A 17,874-nucleotide genomic window follows, 5' to 3' on the forward strand; every position below is an offset into this window, starting at 1 on the left:
ATGTGAGCAGAGTATGGGCTACAAGGAAATATTTCACTGGTTTGTAATTTTCTTTTTAAAATTTAATCACTGACAGTATGTGGACAAATTTTCCTGGAGCAGAGGCATAAACTACATTGGACTTTGTGGGTTTTTTGTTTTTTTTTCCCCTGCTCTACTTTGTCAATTTCCCCCTTGTTGTGGGGGGAGATGCTTGCATGCCCTCATGAGGTTGAGAGCTATGCTGGAGGTGGTTTGTGCCACCGGTAGGGTCTCCCATGCCAGACAGGTCTCAGCTGAAGGGTCAGACAAAGTGTGTCCACCGGCAGGATGGGCTCGCTAGCCATCTGGCAACCATCCTAGGAGAAGGACAACTCCAACCCCAAACCCGGGCAGATGGAGCTCGTTTAGCCCTGTAAGGCCATCCATCTAAGAGAAGGATACTCTAACCAAACCTATGTCCTGAGGTATTCGCTGTCACCGTCCAAGCTCGCTAGGCCGTGGCAGATGAACCTCAGGAGTAAAGGGTGGGGCCAGTTCTGCGCACGCTGTGCCTCACCTAAAAAATCCATTGCACAGGCTTGAAGGGTTCACCCACATTGCAAAGCCCTGTAGCGACAGATGAGGGTCAAAAACGGCAGGTGATAGGAAGCAGCTGGAAGCCGCAGACCCAACCCTGCATGCAGGCGGTTCAGGATATGGGTCATTAGAGACTTGACCCCGGAGATGACAGTCTCTTGCGGCAGCATCCTGAATGGCCAAGCAGCCTTTTCTAAGGACAGCACTGCTTGCTCCACACGGAGAGGGGCCCAGCAAAGGTGGCGTAAACAAAGCTCATCTCCACACCCGGTTGGATAACCGCGGCCAACCGGCATCTTCCATGTGGTCAAACAAAAACAAAGAGATTTCAAAGGCATACACTTGCCTGCAAAGGTGTGCTCAAACTAACACTTGCATGTTGGAACATCAGAACCATGCTTGATACTGGGGATAGTGGACATCCTGAGCGTCGTTCTGCTCTAATTGCCCACGAACTGTCACGGTTCAACATTGACATTGCTGCTCTCAGTGAAGTTCGTCTTGATGAGGAAGGCAGCCTTAAAGAACATGGTGCTGGCTACACACTCTACTGGTCAGGCAAACCCAAAACCGAAAGACACCTTTCAGGAGTTGGCTTCATGATTAAAAACTCCATTGCCTCCAAACTTGAAAATCTGCCGACAGGTCACTCCGATCGCATTATATCCTTACGCCTCCCTCTATACAACAAGCAACATGTTGTTCTTTTTAGCGTATATGCCCCAACTCTCCAAGCTGACCCAGCGGAAAAAGACAAATTCTACACAGACCTGCGCCGTCTCACTCAAAATGTTCCTGCAGATGATAAGATCATAATCCTTGGTGACTTCAATGCCAGAGTACGTAAGAATTCTGAAGCCAGCCTGAAGACAACCTGGATGCATCCTTGATCCAAGCACTGGCACCTCATTGACTATATGTTAGTACAACAGAGAAATGTCAGTGATGTCCGTCATACTCGAGTGATGCCGAGTGCAGAATGTCAAACAGACCACCGCGTTGTGCGCTGCAAACTTAACCTCCACTTCAAGCCCAAACCTAAGAGAGGCGGCATTCCAAGGAGGAGGCTCCAAGTCAGCAATCTTCAAACAGCCACAGTGAGAGACAGCTTCCAGGTAAACCTTCAAACTAGACTTAAAGATAATCCCATAGATCCCTCTCCTGAAGTGCTTTGGCAACATATTAAAAGTTGCATCCTGCAGTCCTCTGAAGAGTCCCTAGGGTTCTCCTCCAAGAAAAACAAAGACTGGTTTGATGAGAACAATCATGAGATCCAGGAATTGCTGAAGAAGAAGAGAACTGCTCACCAAGCACACCTTGCTCAGCCATCTTGCCATATAAAAAAAGCAGCCTTTCGTCTTGCATGCAGTAAGCTCCAACAGAAACTTCGAGACATCCAGAACAAATGGTGGCTTGACCTAGCAGAAAAGACACAACTATGCACAGATTTGGGTGACCAAAGAGGATTCTATGAGGCCCTGAAAGCAGTGTACGGACCCACACACCAGGTTCAAAGCCCCCTACTCAGTGCAGATGGTCAACTGCTTCTAACAGATAAAACCTCCATCCTGAACCAATGGTCTGAGCACTTTCAGACTCTCTTCAGTGTCAACCGTGTAGTCCAAGGCTCAGCAATTCAGCACATTACACAGCAACCGGTGAAACATGAATTGGATGCAGCCCCTACTATGGGAGAGATACTCAAGGCCATACAACAGGTGAAAACTGGCAAGGCAGCTGGGGTTGATGGAATTCCACCTGAAATCTGGAAGCATGGAGGTCAAGCACTCCATGCCAAATTCCACGAGCTTGTTGTGCGTTGCTGGGAACAAGGGGAACTACCACCAGATCTCCGTGATGCAGTCAAGAAGAAGACCCTGCACAAGAAGAAAGGAGAAAAATCAGACTGCTCAAATTACCGAGGTATTACTTTGCTCTCCATTGCTGGTAAAATCCTTGCAAGAATACTTCTGAACAGATTAGTACCCACTATTGCAGAAGATCTTCTACCTGAAAGCCAGTGTGGTTTCAGAGCCAATGGGAGCACCACAGACATGGTGTTTGTTCTCAGACAACTGCAAGAGAAGTGTAGGGAACAGAACAAAGGTCTCTATGTAACCTTTGTTGACCTCACCAAAGCTTTTGACACTGTGAGCAGAAAAGGCATGTGGCACATCTTGGAACGTTTAGGATGTCCCCCCAAGTTCCTCAAAATGATCATCCTGCTACATGAGGATCAGCGTGGACAAGTCAGATATGGTGATGCACTCTCTGAGCCCTTTCCAATAACCAATGGTGTGAAACAAGGTTGCGTTCTTGCAGCAACTCTATTCACAATCTTCTTCAGCATGATGCTCCAAAGAGCCACAGCAGACCTCGATGAAGAAAACGGCATCTACATCCGATATCGTACCGATGGAAGCCTATTCAACCTAAGGCGACTGAAGGCCCACACCAAGACCCTGAATGACCTTGTCCGTGAGCTGCTTTTTGCTGATGATGCCGCCCTCGTTGCTCACACAGAAGCAGCTCTGCAGCGCTTAACATCCTGCTTTGCAGAGGCTGCTGAGCTTTTTGGGGTGGAAGTCAGCCTGAAGAAGACGGAAGTTCTCTACCAACCTGCACCTCAAGAAGTCTTCCATCATCCTCACATCACCATAGGCAATTCAGAGCTTAAGTCAGTCCAGCAGTTCACCTATCTGGGAAGTATCATTTCCTCAGACGGTAAGATTGACAAAGAGATAGACAACAGGCTAGCAAAGGCATACAGAGCCTTCGGAAAGCTCCATAAAAGAGTCTGGTCCAATAAACACCTGAAGAAAAGTACAAAGATTAGTGTCTACAGAGCCATTGTACTGTCTACTCTTTTATATGGGTCTGAATCCTGGGTCATCTACCGCCACCACCTGCGGCTTCTCGAACGCTTCCATCAGCGCTGCCTCCGTTCAATCCTAAACATCCACTGGTCTGATTACGTGACCAATGTGTCTGTTCTTGAACAGGCAGGGGTCACCAATATCGATGAGAACGCAGCTGCGCTGGGCAGGGCACGTCTCCAGGATGGAGGATCACCGCCTTCTGAAGATTGTGCTCTATGGTGAACTCGCCACCGGCTGCCGCAAGAGAGGAGCCCCGAAGAAGAGATACAACGACTCCCTGAAACAACACCTCAGCCTTGGCCATATTGACTGCCACCAATAGTCCACTCTGGCCTCCAATCGGGATTCATGGAGACACACCATTCACGACGCTGCTGCTTCCTTTGAGAATGCACGGAGAGTCAGTCTTGAGGAGAAAAGACAACGCAGAAAGAACCGTTCCTTGCCAATGTCACCCAGGGAGACGTTCCACTGTGCCTTTTGTGACCGGACCTGCCTATCCCGTATCGGCCTTTGTAGCCACCAGCACGCTTGCAGCAAGCGTGGGTAGTGCCCTTCTCAAATCTTCATTCACGAAGCCTGGCCATGATGATGATGACGACTTTGTCAATAACAATTAAGTATCTGCTTCACTCCAATGGTACATTAGTGTGGAAAAAATGACCCAGATATTCATGCTTTCTTTTTATTGTTCTGTGTGTTTTTATGTATTTTAGGTTACCACAGCTTAAAATTTGGGGAGGTTTTTGCAGGGCATGGTGATTTGCACAGCCTGATAGGACTGAAAGGCCTTTTGGTACTGCTTGCAATGTTATTGCTTACAAATACATCAACTTCTTATTTAGTAAGAATTCTTTTCATTATATGAAATGCAAATGTTTCCACTTCATGTTTGCCATGAGCCAATCTGTCTAAATCTGTTTTTCCATGCGTTTAGCTGAGACAATGTGTTAACTTCGACTTGTTAAGGAGGTTGCAAATATGAACTTGTGAGAAGATAACATTGTAATGCTTCATAGAAAAATAAAAGTAGCTATCATTCTAGACCATGTTGTAATGGATTCACTGTAGCAGTCGGGTAGCTCTTGGAACTGGTGGGCTCTGTATTTCATTCTACTTGGCTTCTTGACTACCTTCAGCTGAAAGTTTCACCTTTCCATTTTTGTAAAGCAGACAGTGTAACTGACTTGATGAGAGATACAGTAAAATACAGTTTATTTTTTTGGGAAAGGTAAAACCCCTGATGTTACTGTTTATACATGGAGTAACAGGGTTGCTTTTTTTTTTGTTTGTTTGAATTTCTGAGATACTTTATCACAAGCAAAGCTATAAGCATTTCATTGAGTGCTGTCTTAGCCAAAGTATATCCAAGCTATCAATCTCAAATGGAAATGAAAATAGGCTATCTCCCTCTTTCCTGAGGCATTCCATTTTTTGAAGTCCATGGGGTCTGATTTTGTAGGTGCTGATTATTTTAAATAATTTATTACATTACACTGTCGCTGCTTTTGAGAGGTTTAGAGTTGCCAGTTCACCGTGTTCATCTAACAGTACAGCTATGGGAGCTTATTTTTGAAATATCAAATCACTTCATTACCATTCAAAAATAAGACTAATTTGGCAGAATTGTCATTGCAGTAAAAGTCAGTTGTCTGAAGCATTTATCATTTTCTTTTCTTTGCTCCTATTCCTGATACTGTGGTTGCTTTAATTAGTTTCCTATTTATTTTTCTTTCCCACTTTTATTCCTTCCCTTGAAGTCAGGTTCACAAATAAGCTTTTTCAACAGCCAATTTATTGGTGTTTCAGAGTCTGATATGTGCAGCTTTTGATTGCTTTTCTGTTAAATGGCTGGGAATCAACATTTATTTCAGTAGTGTGCTGCCATTCTGAATTAGACAACTGTTATGAGGTTATGTAGTAACTCCATGCCTTGATAACCCAAAAGTAAGGTTTTGTTTAAAACAATTGTTTCTTCACTAAAAGGGTTTTCAGGCACTGCCCAGGGGAAGTTGTTGAGCCTCCATCCCTGGGAATATTTAAAAGATACATAGATGTAGCTGTTAAGAACATGATTTAGTGGTGGACTTGGCGGTGGTAGGTTTATGGCTGAACTTGCTGATCTTAAAGGTCTTTTCCAGCCTAAATGATTCTGGGATAAAAACTAATAATCCTCTTTTCCTCTTCTACTTTCAGAGAATTACCTATGGTTGAAAATGAAAGTGAGGAAGAGAAGTCCCCAGAAGTATTAATTTGAACAATAATTATTGCTTGTAAGTACTTCTTGTCCTTTGTGATGTTACCTCTGCAACTAAAAACTGGTCTTCTGTTCATAAATCCTTGTCAGCTGAAAAAAAGCAAACTTTGCACAAGAGAGGTCAGGTCCTTCCGTTTTATGTCAGATCACTAATAAAATTGATTCAATCAGACACCGGTTTCACCTTTCATTTCTCCTTACACCGGTTTCTCTCCCTTCTCCTCTTTGCCTCTCATTTTTAAAAAAAAAAAAAATTCTTTGATAAATTCATTATTTATTCTCCAGCTTATATGCAAAGCCCTTATTTCTTTGGCAGCATTTTTGTGCCCTTTCTCCTGAATGGCAGATATTCCATGTATTTGTCAGAAATAAGCCATGCTTCTGTTGAAACTGGGCACAGACGCTATTCCGGGAAGTTTCTCTGACCATTATAAGTAACTAAGCTGTTGTGGCTGGAAAGTATTTTGTGCTCTGGGATATTATAGATCCAGTGCTAGATTTTTCTCAAATGGTGTCAAGGCTTAAAAAGTTAATACTTGTGATCTTATGGTTTTGAAGGTCTGTGAAAGTACAATGACACTCAGCTCTTAGGATACATTGTTTTATTTAAATAAAACTTTGAAGAAAAGTAAGTCTCTTTGTTTTGAGAAGTTGCTTAATGAAAAGAACTTCACTGAAACATGAATTCAGGTGTGAACTTGGAAACCGAGCATGTTATGACATTATTATTTTTTTATGCACTTGTAGAAAAGACTGTTATGATCAGTATTCTTAAGTAAGATAAGAAAGTTGTGAAAATGGCTTGAACCTTCAGAACTGAACAAGAAGTTCAAGCAGATTTGTTGCAGATGAAACACTTTTACAGTTCACCCAACTTTGCTATTGCTTGTCAAGCTGATGACATCTAAAGTACTCTCATTTATTATGATATATTTGTACAGTTATAACTCTAGAAGTACTATGTTAGTGTAAGAATTTAATGAATGGTTTAACAAAAATAAAAGGGGGATTTCAAACGATATTCTAAGGACCTTGTGGCTAGAACAGAACAAAGAATATGGTGGTGGCTTTCCAAGTATCCAGTGGCCACTTAGGTGCCTTGGAACTGGGTTAGCTGCTGTAACTCTTTTCTTTGCTGAAGGGAGTTGCTTTGATTCCGTGAACCCACTTTTCTTCCCTATCCTGCTGAAACTGGTTAACTGAATCATCCTACAAACCCAGAAAAAACGTGGCTAGTTTTATTTCTTGGTTCTGGATTGGATCAACTCAGATAAGTGTTCAAACAGTGTTAAAGTGGTGCAAAGGAAGAAATGAGACTCTGCAGGCAGGAGCAAATAGTGTGGGAGCATAACCTGTCCCTTCAGGCAGCAGCCAGTCAGTGGATCTGTCCAGCAGTTTGCAGTAATGGTGTCTTAAAGTTGTTAGACTGAGAATAGGTGATTTGAGCTTGGAGAGGAACAGAAATGGCTTCTGTGAAAACTTTAGACTAGAATTGGCTGATTTTACCAGATTCCTCCCAGACATTGCTGTTAGTGGGAATGACCTGTTGACAGGGAATTGAAATGATGATTTAGAGGGAAAAAATCTTAGCAGATGACTAGAAAATCTTAATAAACTTCACCCCTCTCCTTACTGCCCCCCAACTTCCCAGCCCCATGTTTAGTGTCTGTGTAGTATCATGTATTATCTTCAGCCCTGAAAATGAATGAAAGGTACACGTGAAAAAATGCATGACTTGTCAAACCCTCACTTCTAATTGGAATTGACTGGTCCCTTGTACATGATGTTATTACATCATGCAGTAATTTGTCTGTATCTGGGTTTACAGTTTTGTAAATTAAAGTTTGTTTGTTTATGAGAGCCTGAATGCATGCATATGTACTTACTTATCCTTGGTTTTATTCTTCATGTTGTGTTCACACTACCTTGATTTGTCTGTAAGCTGTGATGATGGTTGTACCTTTTGCAGAGGTTCATTTCTTCCTTTGGCAAGCAAGGCAAAGTGGTTGAGAACTGCATGAAAACTCTTCTTGCCTTTCCAGTGCAATTTGTATGGGAAGTTAATTAAAAGGATTTGTGCAGGTCTATAAATTGCAGTGCCTGGAGCACTAGTTAAGCCAGTGGTTTTATATGCATTGCTCAACTACTAAGGGAGATTGAGCAATGGAGAAAAGCTGAATTAAGCTTAGTGCCTAGGTAAGATCTAGATAGTGCTGGTAGGTTGAGGCAAGTAACTGAGTACCAGAGTGAAGGTGATACCTTTTCCATGTTACTTGATTATGCAATCTATTGATTTGTGTCGGGTTCCTGCTTCCTGTCAGATTGCGTAACAAGCTGCATTTGGAATTACTTTCTGCTGTCACAGTCTGGCTCGGAAAAACTGTGTTTAATTTGTCAACGTATTTAATACTTCTTGATTCTTTTCACATATAAAAACATTTTCTTGGTAGTCTTTGCCTTTTTTTTTCCAAATCATATTTCACACTTACTCTAATCCATTCCATCTATGAACTGCAGTTTTGTAGCTTATTGAAAAAAGAAAGATCAACTGAACGTTTTTATTACATTCTAAAATACTTTCTTATCATTTCTTGGGCATTCTGTAAGTTGGATTAATCTGTGATAGGCTTTTAAAGATAAACTAATCTCCACAAAAGCCTCTATATCTTGAGTCTTATTTATTGTAGGGGCATCTAAAATCTTGGATAGATATTCTCTGTTTCTACATATCTAAATAGATCAGTGTATGATTTCTGATGGAAAAGGAAAAGACCTTTTCAGAAGAGTGTATTGCTGAATTAGCCCTGCCTTTTTCTCAGGATCATCCCTCTGTGGCTCTGGGATATTTGCTATCTTTCTTGCTTGCTACAGATTTCCCCCTTGCCTGAGGATCAGCAAAGTCTCTTTCTTGTTCTGAAACGTTCTGTTTCAGTTCATTCTTCTATTCTTGTAGTCATTTAGCTTAGATTTTTGTTTGAAAGGTGGCTTTTTGCTTCTCTGGCTCTCTGAAATATATTCTTTATTAGAAGTGCTTTCTATATAAGTCAGTTCTGATGCAGCAGCACAAACAACAGTCTTTCATGTTTCTCTTTTCAAGAAAAGAGTTTTCTAATGTATCCATTGACTTGCATGTTCACTGCAGTGAAAAATTATACCAGGCTGAGGCACTGCAGAGAGGTTGGAAGACTGGAGTAGAATTTTACATGAAGCAAAGCATTAGAATGATTGGGGGAAAATGGGATACAAGCCATTGGGGGCAAACTTAAAGTACTGCTTTTAAATTAAAGAAAAAGAAAACAGGCAAGTCCAGGATAAGGAATGACTGAGAGTTCTGAAGAAAAAGGATGAGGGTTAAGAACTGACAAATCAACAACATCATGCACAGAAAATAGTTCTGAAAATGTAACATAGCACCAGGAAGAGTAAATGGAAATGCTGTCATAAAGCACCGTGTAAATCTGTTTGCATAGCTTAGGAATGGAATCACCAAGGTAGTTGTATCCAGTCTGGAACCATGCACTTAATACATACAAACAAATCAAAATTATTCTGCCAAATTGGAGAGTCCAGAAGAAAATGGTATCCAAGGTCATAACACTGGATCCAAGACCAAGAGAAGCTGAAATAATATGAGGGTGATTTAATGCAGAGAGTAAATGTTGCTGTTTTAGGTCTTTTGGAAGCTTACATTTTTACCAGTGGAGATTAGTGCATTGTGGCTTCTGAAGTGCTTCAGTAGACTGAGAAGAGCATGTGTTTGTCTTTGGAAGTTCTTAAAATGTAGTCAGACACATGAGCATGTGTGTGATCTCCTGTTAGAGGACAGCAGTGATCTAATAACCTTCTGATAATCTTACTACATTTTATGATTTAATGTCTCATTTCTAGGTGCTTTGCTTTTGCCAGTATGTATAAAAACCCAATGAAGACAGAAGTTAATTGTAGGATGATTCACTTGAAATTGATCTTAATGATACTGCCTTTTGATCAGATTCATGTTTCCTGAGCATATTTGTTGTAACTCATGTTAACTGTAATAAAATTGGTTAGTGAATCCAAAAACCTGTCAGTAAGCAGGGAATTTTCAAAACCCTAAGGAAGGTTCCCTTATGGCTACATGGCGGGATGTTCTTGGTCATTGTCTTTACTAGCTCTTGGGAAGAGTACAATGCTCCTAGTAAATCTCTAAAATTGGTAGAAAGACATCACTAACTGTTAAATTGCTTTGCAAGTTGAACTTGAAAAACTTGTATTTGGATAGAGCCAAATGTGTGATCTGAGGTCTGGAATCTAATATTGTAGGTTTCATTAGAGGTTACAGACAGTATTTTTGAATAACACAGCCAATAGAAGGTTTGCAGAGGAGGTGATATTAACTGCTGTATACAATATTAGTGGACTGTGGTGTATGTATTACGGCTAGGTTAGAGTTCCTAAGAGTATTCAGAAATAGTCTTAAAGAGAGGTTTAGAAAAGAGCTAAGAGAATTCAGACTCTGGAAAAGTGTATCTCACTGTAGTGACTTAAGAAGCTTGTTCTACTGAGGTGTTGCTTGAGAAATTTTGAAGATTTGTACTTTAGTCCTCTGTGAAAAGGAATTGATGAGAGCTGGAAACAGACATGTTTGGTAACTAACTAGTTGAACAATTTATTTGGGAATTATTTGTTCTCTCTCATTCATTTAATGTGTTTGAATCTCATGGATGGTTTTAGTAAAAGATGTGCATTACATTGGAGAACATGTGTAGTTTTGATGCAAAAAATAGGAAATAGTGTCTGTGATCCTTGGATTTCAGTGATCAATTCAATAAAAATTTCAGAAAGCATTGTAACTACTGCAATTAGTCTTCATTCATACTGCATAAAATAGGCTTGTAAGTGGCTGAATTTAAATGAGCTTTTTATTAAAAAACTCCTTGTGATATGGCCATAATTCAAATCTGATTTGTTGAAATTGGAAAAATGTAATTTGTAGTGAAGCTCACAATTGCTTTTAGGAATAACACTTGTGTTAACTTTGCATGTCTTAGTTTCAGGATACATTTCTGCTGATAAAGCTAATTCTAGTATATAAACAATTGTTTTGTAAATGAATAAAATCTCCTGCTAACATTATTTCACTCTTTAGATGCCACATTCCCTGTCTTGTGAATTAATCTTTCATTGATGTTCCTCACAATTTCAATTCCCTAATGGTTGCTATGATTGACATCAAGCTTCTGTCCTTAAAATTAACCAGAGTATTTTGGAAAACTTTTTTCTTGCTGTAGTCTTTGTAATGTAAATGGCACAGATTTTTTTTCAGCATGTGTGATTTGTGAAATCATGTTGATTGGAAAGAATTTCCATTTAGTTCAGCCTCTCAATAGCAGCTCCAGTCAGAGCAGCTTGCTCAGCTGTGGGTTGTGTATGTCTTCCAAGAATGGAGATCCCATGCCATCTTAGACTTATTCCAGTGTTTGACAATTCTCACAGTTCAATTTTTGAACTTTTTTTTGGTACTGAGCTGAAACATGCTGTATTTCACATTGTGTCTGTTGCCTCTTGTCCTTCCATTGAGCAGAAGAAAGTGCACCTCCACATGCCAGAAATACCTCTTTGTATGTCATAGTTACACAAAAAGAGAACCAAGAAGAGAATGAAAGGTTGTGCGATAGGTGACTCTTACCAAAAGAGGAAAAGATATTAACTAAAATGTTGATGCTGCTGTCCATGGTTTTGACTTTCTGATGCAGTTTCATGCTATCCCTGTGTGGAATGCATTAGGATCTTTATTACCAGAAAGTGGATTTCTTTCAAGACTCAGAAGAGGGTACCATAATAATGGCCATGCAATTTAATTCATGGAAGGATGGTGTACCAGAGGATACAGACTCTTAGAGAAAGCAAGACAAATGGGTTAAGTAAGTTCAGGAGCGTGTTTTGTATTTATTGTTTTTGTCAAACTTCCACAAGAACATTCTGCTTCACCTCCCTGGCAACATTTTCTCATTGTGAGTATGTGATAAAAAAAAGGAAAAGAGCTAGCTCTCAAAGCATCTTAAATACGTAGTAGGCGATAAAAATTTCATGAAATTAGATAAGCTATTGTGTTCTGGCAACCAGGTAGAAATTCTGGTTATGTATTATAAAAGCAATTAATTGCAATGAAAAACATGTCACAACTAAGGCCATAAAAATAAAATATGTTGTAGATCTCAAAAAGTAAGGTAGTAGTAATTAGCAGTCCAAAGTAAGTGATTTTTTAAACTAGATTTGTTCTGTCCCCTGTTACCTGGGACAAGAGGTTGACCCCCACCTCACTCCCTTCAGGTAGTCATAGAGACCAGTAAGGTCTCCCTTGAGACTCCTTTTCTTCAGGCTAAACAGCCACAAGTCCCTCAGCTTCTTCTCAGAGGATTTGTTTCCTAGATGCTTCACCAGCTTTGTTGCCCTTCTCTGAACACTCTCTTGTAGTGGGCCCAAAACTGAACTCAGTATTCGAGGTGTGATCGTACCAGTACTGAGTTATAATTGCCATGATTGACGTCAGTATCATACAGCAGCCATAATCGCCACTGCCTCTAAAACTTTGGCTATGATGAATGGTTTATGATTCCCTTGAGGATGGCGACAAACCACTCCTGATTCAAACTGATCTAATTTGGATTCTCCTAGGAAAAATGTATTTGTGTTCTCACCCTTGTTTAATGTGAACAAAACAAATCCATGCTTTCCATCAGTATCTTTGGATTGAGATATCAGACACCGGAAAAACTGACTTTGATTAGAATAAGGGAAGACATATCTTAAAAAATAATTTTCTGACCTTCTCTGTTGGTAAAAAGGCTAATTGACAAGCAAAGATGGTAGTCATGATGTCAGTGCAACAAGACAATATGGAAGAACTTTCACATTAGGTGGAAAGAAAGACAGGATTGCCATTGGCCTTGCAGATGAAACTGGAACCTCATTTTCTCGCTCAGGGATCAAGCATGTTACAGACTGTTAGGGAGGAAGCCCAGGTCAGTTCTCGGTACCATACTGCCCTCTGCCAACAGGGTATCAACATACCCTTACCAAAGGCAGCATGTTACTGGTAACATTTTTGTCACAAATAGTATGTAAAATACAATGTACACAGTAACATTAAATCTGTGAAATCCATCCTTGTCTCCAGGCATTACCAGCTCCTTTTCAGCCAGCCAAATGCGCATTCAAGCATCATGTTACATCATCTTATGCAGTAGTTGTATTACTCCTCTCCAGACAGTGTGTAGAATTTTACCTGTTGGGCTAATGGCAGAATCCTTCTGGATGAATGTTGGCATTACAATTCTGCCACTGAATATGTGCCTCTCCAGGAAATATGCTGATGTTTTCACAAAGTTATATTTCTAAAAGACCACTTTTTGCACCTTCCTTCCCAGCCCTATTAGTATTCATTGTATTCTTTTTTTTCTTTAGCCATATTAAAAAACTCCTTTCACCTCTATGCTTAATTTTGACTTAGGAGGGCAGAACTGCTATATGTCTCTTTTGATTCATCACAGTTTAGAAATTCCATTGTCTTAAAATGTTCTTTTTCCTGCATGTTACAGGGCAGAAGGTCATGTTTTTAGTGACTTTTGATATCTGATAATAGCTATTTACCTTACATTTTCCTTGAAGCAAATGATCTGGTGACAGATAGTAGTCTGGAATTGCAAACTTCCAGAGGGCAATCTTTCCATTTTGAGCCATTGTCAAATGACTGATTTTTGTTGTCAGTGTTATGTGCAGTCATGTTTGGCATGAACATAATCGGAAGGATGCAAGGAGATTACTGATTGTCCTGTAACTGGAAGAGTGAATGAACTTACAACTTGGTGCTTTCTTTCACAGACTCAGCACTGTGCAGGTAGTCAGTGAATGCTTGTGGCCCTGTGTGGGTTTTGTGCATCATCTGTATCGTGCATCTGTTCTTGTCTTCATTGCAGTATCTTGTCTTCATTGCAGTATCGTTTGGTAGTTGCTGAAGTCAAACAAATATGGAAAAAATTATGTATGCTATTGTTGTATGTGCATAACACTCATCTGAGAAGAATTCATATTTCTTCTGGGGGGTGGCAGAATAAAAACTGGTGTGATGAGCCACAGGTATTTTATAAAGGATATACTAAAAAACCACTAGTGGAGTTGTGGGAAGTGGACTCTTTGAGTTTTCATAATTTCCTGAATGCTGCGATTAGCAGCTCACAAAGCATTGTAAAATAGTTCATAAATCATATTTTATTCAGTTATAAAGAAGGCTCCGGAATGTCAACTGTATTGTATGCCTTTCTGCGGTTACAAGATTTTGTGAACAGGAGCCAGAATGTTTACAAAAACAAGTGATGTGCCACTGTTAGCAGCCATATGACAGCTAATGCTCTTTGGATTATAAATTTTTCTAGTGTAGCAATACTATTAGAATAGGTTCCTAAGTTATTTTTTTTAAAATGTTGTATGATCTTTGTATTTCTCTTGTTACTAAATAATTTCTGTGTTAACATGCAGATTAAAGATGCTTACACTAATTTTGCCCCACTGGTTCCATTCACACAATTCATCTAATTATTTTCAGTCTGCTGATCTCCATGTTTTCTTGCTGTTTTATAATGTTGTATCCTGGTTTTCCTGGGATATTACAGAAAACTGATTTTGGTATAGCTGGAATCTCTGTTTTTCAGGTGCTATTAACTATTATGTATTTCTTAAAGTGTGTTCTGATATAAAATGTATGTATAACGAATCTGAATGACTAATCTCTGATGGGAAAAGTAAATGCTGATATTGTGAAAGTTATTTTGCAAGAACTAAAAACTGAACATGCATTCTGCATCAGTGCTTCATTTCATTGATTGAAATGGTGTATTTCTGAAAATGTTTCTGTTCTGAAGCATACACTTTAAGTCAAAAGTAATGGCATGTACATGTACTCTGAACATGCTACAAAATCACTAAGAATTATTCCACTGATCCCTAGGTTTTTTAGCTAGCAGCTTGTATTTAGTTTTGGCTGTTGAGTACAATAGCAGTATTTCCGAGAGTGTTATTAGGATGTGACCACTGGAAAACAGTCTCTGGGTTTGGGAGCATTTTACAGCAACATATATTTGAGTAGATTAATATTTTGATGCCTCACTAGAGCAGGGAGCATAGCATGAAGCAAGGTCAAGAAAAAGGAAAACTCCAGATCTGCTTAGAAAATTGTGTCATGCATTCTAGTGGCTTCAGAGAGTATCTTAATAACATAAGCTCTCCACCTCTCATTCTGTGCTTTTTTCTTCCGCATGCCTTTTTGGAGCACTGATCTTTCAGTCTTGAACTCTGCAAGTCCCTGAAATTTGGCAGTACTCGAGGGTTTCCCGTTTTCTTTATATCAAAGGATGGCTTATCGCCTGCTTTTCTTTTATTCCCTTTGCATTAACTTTTCCATAATTTAGTATCTAACTGTTATAAACATACCATCTAGAGATGGAATTGGTGACAGAGAGGATGAGATCTTTTCCTAGTGCATGCCAAATATAATGAGTAGGCTTTTGAGATTTCCTGAAATCTGTGAGTTTTCTCCAGGTCTGTATGTACTGAGACTCAAAACAGTCTGTAAAGAAGCATCAGAAGAATGAACTCATAGCTTGATACAGAAGATAATCTGAATTTTAGTACTTCCATACATGTATGTGCCCTTTTTGTGTAGACAGCTGCTAAGTCATTGCCAGCTACTTCTGTTAGTATCTTGTATGTCAACAATATCTTAATCTTTGCCATTCCTTTAGAGATGTTAGGAGCATCTTATGTATCCATACGCACACAGAAAAGGATTGTTTTTTAATTTTTGATCTGTTCTTTTTAGCAGTCATGGTGCAAACAAATGTTTTCTCCTGGTTTCTTTTGTTCACACATAATTTTTTCCTTCAATGTGATTTATTCAGGTATTCTGCTTAATGCTGTAAGTATTTTTTATTTCAGTTTAATTCCTGTCCTGTTTTGATGACTGATCAAGTGTTTCTTTTATCTAGTAAGATTGTTGTGTTTACAAATTGATTATCCTTCTTCAGCTGCAGGATTTCTCAGTGTGACTGTTCAGTGTTCTTCAAGGCAAGAAGAATTTTACCATTTGTTTCCCCTCTATTCCTCTGGACCAGTTCATGCAGTCAAATTGTGGTGAGAGTTCTAGGTTTTTCTGCAGTATGGGAGTATTTGTATCTTTCTCCACCTGTCATTTAATCAGACAAGATTAAGGAATGAAATATAAAAATGTTTTTCCTAAGCAAACAGGGAAGAAAAGTTATTTTATAACAAGATAAGAACCAGATAATCACTAACATTTTATTTTTTAATATCAAATGCAACAATTATTTTGGGATCATTTTGGTAGAATTGGTTAAAAGTGTTTGGGGAAGCCTAATGTTTTTCTTTATTTATTGTCAGAATAAGTTGATTCCCCTTCCCCCATTTTCTTGTTGATCAGTCTCCTCAGTGTTTTAAAATAATGATCCTCATTTCTGGAATCATCAGAACTATCTGTAAAGAATGTTTTGATGATGTGATTGTAATAATTTATTTACTTTCATGCCTTTTTATTTGTATCCTGACATTCAGCATGTTTGGTCTATAATACACTTTTTTTTTCATCAAGCAGAGAAAATCTGAGAGAACGGGGCAGGAGAGAAGAGTAGGCTTAACACTTAAAACGTTAAAATGTCGCAAACCAACTAACAATCAAACTAACAGAAAAAACCCAAACCCCAAACCAAAACAACAAAAAAACCTTATGCCAGACTGTTCCAAAAGTCTGTATTCCATGTGGGAAGCCTTTCTCAACAGTGCTGTGAAATGATGGCCTGCACTGCTCCCTGGAAACATGATTCTTACACAGGTTATACCTGCATCTTAGTTGACTATACTTCTGTGCTAGGACCAATTGCCTTTCATTTGTTTATATGGTACTGACTACCTTGTGTAACTATTGGTGATATTGTTCTCTGCACCAGAAAACCAGAAGGTGCCATGTTTAGTAGAACCTTATTTTAAAAGAATTTTGAAGCAGGTCTTTGAAATAAAAGATCTGTAAGTTTAACTTCTGTGCCAAGCAAATCTGGAGCAACTGTGAAGAGTTATTTGATACGTGTTTAAGTATGGTACATTGAAGAAGAGCCAATGTAGAGGTGACCTGATCAATAAACTGTAATTAAATTGCCTGGTTTTGGCAAGGCATTTTCAATGATCGATTTTAGAAAAATGAAGTTCTGCTGGGAAAAGAGAAGCAGTTCTTTATGTGAATTTGTAACCCAGTAAGGGACTAGAAAAAACAGAATATATGGTTATTTTTCACAGTAGAAACAGTGTAATGCAAATTTCATCTTATCCTGCTCAAGGGCCTGTGCTGTATCATGTGGACTTCATAAGAATAAATTATCTGGAAAAGAAGGTTTCTTGAGTTTTTCTGAGTAGAATCTTTATAGGACACTTTAACATTATATTTAGTTCTAAATAATCTTGGAATAATTACATTTGAATTGTCATTTTTTGTGCACATAGATAGGGAGTGAAGGAAGTTGGAAATGAGTACATAGTGAGATTTCGGAAGAGGTCTTCCTGTGGTCAGGTAATGAATATAAAAAGTTCTGAATGGTACTAAATGAACCTGTTCATGTAGCATTGTGTTACTCAGTACAGTATGTGGAAGCCTTTTTGGAATACTATGTGTAAACACTAAAAAAATTATTTTATGTTCCATGAACATAAAGGTGAAATTGGTAATGAAGAAGTTTTTGCACAATATCAGCCATCTCCACTCCACTTCCATCCCCCATCTTGTTCTGTATTTGACAGATACTGTTTTATATACACTTAAATAGCAATCAGCACATTTTTCAGTTTGATTCGATTTGTTATGGTTCAGGTTTGACAAGTGACAAAGTACTGCTTTAGGTTCATTTCTGGTTTGAGGAAAATTTAGACTTTGGCTGAGTTTGTAGATGGTATTAAAATAAAGTCACTGCATTAAAGGTATCGTTCAAAACAGTGGCCTTGAATGTTGTATCTTAGTTGTGATCTTAATATGCACTGCTAAAGAAAAAGAAGGCACAATTTTGTCTGGCAATTGTTGCATATGTATTTGTTTATTACTTATGCATAACCACATTTCTTTAAAAAACTTTTTTAGTAAAGTGA

At 39.0% G+C, this 17,874-nt stretch overlaps 1 protein-coding gene across 4 annotated transcripts in view; it reads left to right on the plus strand.

Annotated features, from left to right (window-relative positions):
- The window catches only part of FUT8 (fucosyltransferase 8), a 116,415-nt gene that overhangs the window by 21,389 nt on the left and 77,152 nt on the right, over positions 1-17,874 (plus strand). For 2 of the 4 annotated variants that reach the window (XM_071558594.1, XM_071558595.1), the window contains exon 2: positions 5,634-5,710. The exons of 1 other annotated variant lie outside the window; for it this stretch is intronic. The gene's annotated coding sequence lies outside the window, so the exon portion shown is untranslated. Of the gene's footprint in view, positions 1-5,633; positions 5,715-17,874 lie in introns of all 4 variants that reach the window. One more of the 4 variants, XM_071558597.1, reaches the window with a different exon arrangement.

This window comes from Pithys albifrons, chromosome 6 (assembly GCF_047495875.1).
Source record: "Pithys albifrons albifrons isolate INPA30051 chromosome 6, PitAlb_v1, whole genome shotgun sequence".
In the NCBI taxonomy this organism is placed as follows: Eukaryota; Metazoa; Chordata; class Aves; order Passeriformes; family Thamnophilidae; genus Pithys; species Pithys albifrons.